Genomic DNA, 4,824 nt, shown 5'->3' on the forward strand with positions numbered 1-4,824 from the left:
GTCCTGAAAGGCGCTTTTTAAATAAAATTTATTATTATTATTATTATTATTATTATTATATATTATGGCATGCTGTTCAGGAAATTAGTTCTGAGTATATATACAAAAAGTCTGAATAAATATACAGAAAGTCTAAATATATATACAAAAAGTCTGAATAAATATACAGAAAGTCTAAATATATATACAAAAAGTCTGAATAAATATACAAAAAGTCTGATATATACAACAAGTCTGAATATATATAAAAATCCTGAATATACTGTACATACAAAAAATTGGACCACAGTGCCTCAATCAGGGTGGAGCTCCAAAATAACAAAATATACACATGAATCAACAGAAGTCTTTTCAGTATTTACAGTGTGCAGTTGTTAATACTTGTAAAGTGCAGTAGTTAACACTTGTGGATGTGCAAATTTGGTATGTGCAAAAGTAATGTTGTGTGTGTAAAAGTAATGTATATACTCATACACACACACACACACATATATATATATATATATGTATATATATGTTATTAAGAGTAAATTAAATCAACCATTCATGGCATCATCTGTAATAACCCTGATGACAAAATATCAGAAAAACAAGAACTGAGGTATGAAAGAAATATATTTGGAAGCACTCTGTTCTTAGTGATTAAGTTTAGACTACATTTGCTAAAAGGTGCTCAAAAAACACATGATGTCCAAAATTGAATGTCTGGGAATGTTTTTCTAGCGATGACAATTATTTTCCGAATTACATTCCACGATTTAAATGTATTTTAATGAAGATAGTCAAAAAGTTTTCAAATGAATAATAATAATACCTGTATATGTATATAATATATATCAACATATATATATATAAAACCCTGGAGACCAGTGTGTGTTATAATTCATGTACACTGCTTTTCTTGCTGTCAAATGTGTGGTTTATAAAGACAGGTAGGCCAAACACACACACACTCATACACACACACCAACTCCTTGTGTCTTCGTAGACATGAAGTATGTGTGCGTACAATCATTATGTATACAAACATCTACATATCTTTCTTAATATGTTGTTTATATTCACGCACTCCAGTGTGTATTTCATTGTGACAGTGCTCGTGCTGTTATAGTTAGAGTCAGAGTAGAAGGATGGAGAGAAGAGGGAGAGATGGAAATCAGTGATTCGCTGAATGAAAGAAGATTCAGACTTTCTGTATATATATACAGAAAGTTTGAATATATATACAAAAAGTCTGTATATATATACAGACTTTTTGTATATATATTCAGACCTTCTGTATATATATTCAGAATTTCTGTATATATATTCAGACCTTCTGTATATATATTCAGAATTTCTGTATATATATTCAGACCTTTTGTATATATATTCAGACATTTTGTATATATATTCAGACTTTCTGTATATACTGTATATTCAGACTTTCTGTATATACTGTATATTCAGACTTTCTGTATATATATACAGACTTTTTGTATATATATTCAAACTTTCTGTATATATATACAGAAAGTTTGAATATATATACAAAAAGTCTGAATATATATACAAAAGGTCTGAATATATATACAGAAAGTTTGAATATATATACAAAATGTCTGAATATATATATAGAAAGTCTGAATATATATACAAAATGTCTGAATATATATACAAAAGGTCTGAATATATATACAAAAAGTCTGTATATATATACAGACTTTTTGTATATATATTCAGACCTTTTGTATATATATTCAGACTTTCTGTATATACTGTATATTCAAAGATTAATTTCCTAAACGACAAGCCATAGTATATATATATATATATACATATATATATACATATATACATATATATACATATATATACATATATACATATATATACATATATACATATATATACATATATACATATATATATATATATACTATATATACACTATACTATATACTAACTCTAAAGCAATTCATTACATACATCTATACTTCTACCTTGAACTTGCACACTGCACAGTGTGGTATCATCTTAAGAGAGTGCCCACAAGACCAGTGTATGCTAACATATGTTTCTTCCACTACTTCCAGATCAAAGTGTGGAGGACAGTGAGCCTGCTTCACTTCCTGTACTGTATACACAGTTATTGAGTTTAAAGCATGCCAACAATGCTGGTGGGTGCTGTTTCTCCGGTCTTTTTACTGTATTCAACCTAATTATTTGTGTAGTTCATTATTGTCATTAATTAGCACAGCCTTAATTGTGACAATCATTGATTACATTTCTGCCCTACGCACATTTAACTTGGCTCAGAGCAGTGTTTGATAGTAGTAGTTCTCTGATTGACAAACCTTTAAACCCAGGAACAACAATAACAATAAACAATAACATTCACTTAAACACTTTTTTAAGGGCAAACGGACATGGAGCAAAATAAAATGTTTGTACTTTAGAAGTATTTCCTACAATAGTAGTGTTTTCTCTTTTTCCAACTTCCTAACACGGTCAATGTTTTCAATAAACTAATTTACTGTATGCCTCAGTGTTGGATATTTTCAACAGTCAATGAATTACAGTGTTCACTGGATTGCAGTACAAATACAGCAAGCTTTATTCTTGTAATTGTGCCCATTCACCTTTTAATACTGCATGTACTATCACTTCTTCTTCCACGGTGTAATTTCAGCCCCAGAAGGAGGTTAATGATTAAATGCAGCTTTACAGTTATATTTTCACACTAAGTAGTTAAGAGTCTTGTTTGAAGCAGCACTTGATATAAAATTAAAAAAAAGATCAATTTACAACAGAAAAAAATAGACATTTTTAGTATGATGGGGGAACATGCAAAAGAAATACTAAAACCTGGCAGGACTTTGACGTGAGTCAGCTCAATCCTTCTTTGGTTCAGGAACAAAACAGTTGTATTTAAATCAGACTTGAGACCAATATACACTAAGAGACTAAACTTTCCCAAATGGCTGAACAGAAGAAGATTCTGATTTTTCTTTATCTTTCCTGATACACATATTCTAACTTTTCTTTAACAGTTCTGAGTCAAGCAGAGCAGAGTCTGGTTCGGCTTTTCCAGCTCAACCAGTTTTATCTCCGCTCCACACCGCCAGTCTCCAGCCCCCATTTAATACAGCACAAGTCTTTGATGTTAGCTCCCTCAGTTAATAATTAATAGCTCTTGGTAAGACGCTTTGAGCAGAAAAGATCTTCCTTCTAAAGAATCTTCACACAGGCAGGCCGACGCTGCAGTGCAGGGACTTGCCTCACAACAACAAAAATGCAGCCACAGGCAAACTGGCTCTCTTAAAAGACATGACATCTCCTTTTGCAGCCTTGTAAGAAACTGCAAACTCGGACACATAATAAGGGATACATATTTCTTATTTAATAAGAGTATTTACTGAGGTTTGCTAAAACTTCAGAAGGGAAGTAACAGTCCTAAGTTAAGCTGACATAAGAAAATTGAAAATTTGCTGAATTTCTGTGAGGAATGATTCAGATGACAGCTGCATACGCTTTCAATGATATGAGACAGAAAATGCTGGAGGCCGACATTAACTTCCATCCATCCTTCCATCCATCCATCCATCCATCCATCCATCCATCCATCCATCATCAACCGCTTATCCGGGGCCGGGTCGCGGGGGCAACAGTCTGAGCAGGGACACCCAGACTTCCCTCTCCCTCGACACTTCCTCCAGCTCTTCTGGCGCTCACAGGCCAGACATAGTCGCTCCAGCGTGTCCTAGGTCTTCCCCTAGGTCTCCTCCCAGAGGGACGGCACCCGAGCACCTCCCGAGGGAGGCGTCCGGGGGGCATGTGATGTAAATGCCCAAGCCACCTCAGCTGACTCCTCTCGATGTGGAGAAGCAGCGGCTCTACTTCAAGCTCCTCTCGTGTGACAGAGCTCCTCACCCTATCTCTAAGGGAGCGCTCTGCCACCTTGCGGAGAAAGCTCATTTCAGCCGCTTGTATCCGGGATCTCGTTCTTTCGGTCATGACCCAGAGCTTATGACCATAGGTGAGGGTAGGAACGTAGATCGACCGGTAAATTGAGAGCTTCTCCTTTCGGCTCAGCTCCTTCTTAACCACAACGGACCGATACAGCGACCGCATTACTGCGGCCACTGCACCGATCCGCCTGTTAATCTCACGCTCCATCCTACCCTCATTCGTGAACAAGACCCCAAGATACTTAAACTCCTCCACCTGAGGCAGGAGTTCCTCCCAACCCGGAGGGTGCAAAGCACCTTTTTCCGGTCGAGAACCATGGCCTCGGACTTAGAGGTGCTAATTCTCATCCCAGCTGCGTTACACTCGACTGCAAACCGCCCCAGTGCAGGCTGCAGGTCCTGGTTCGAAGAGGCCAACAAGACCACATCATCCGCAAAAAGCAGAGATAAAATCCGGTGTCTACCGAACTGGACCCCACCCGACACCTAGCTCCGCCTAGGAATTCTGTCAATGAACAGAACCGGTGACAAAGGGCAGCCCTGCCGTAGTCCAACATGCACCGGGAACAGGTCCGACTTACTGCCGGCAATGCGAACCAAGCTCCTACTCCGATCGTACAGGGACCGGACAGCCCTTAGAAGAGGCCCCCCAACCCCATACTCTCGGGCCCCGGTAACCTCTTTGATTTAATTATTTTCTTCATCATTAACCCCCCTTTGAGATTAACTTGACACAAATTACAAAGGTCAAATCACGCACACAACTGTCAGTGGGCACTGGTTTCTGCGAAAGTGGTGAAAAAAGCTAATAACCCTTTCAGGGTTTTCTTAAGCTTAGGGTAAAGCGATGGGTTTAGAAAATAATAATAATAAT

General features: G+C 37.2%; 1 protein-coding gene across 2 annotated transcripts in view; it reads right to left on the reverse strand.

The window, feature by feature from the left end:
• Window positions 1–4,824, reverse strand: part of znrf3 (zinc and ring finger 3) — a 62,858-nt gene that overhangs the window by 11,016 nt on the left and 47,018 nt on the right. The window lies entirely within an intron of this gene.

The sequence above is a fragment of the Cynoglossus semilaevis genome, chromosome Z (genome assembly GCF_000523025.1).
Source record: "Cynoglossus semilaevis isolate Cse_v1.0 chromosome Z, Cse_v1.0, whole genome shotgun sequence".
Classification (NCBI taxonomy): domain Eukaryota; kingdom Metazoa; phylum Chordata; class Actinopteri; order Pleuronectiformes; family Cynoglossidae; genus Cynoglossus; species Cynoglossus semilaevis.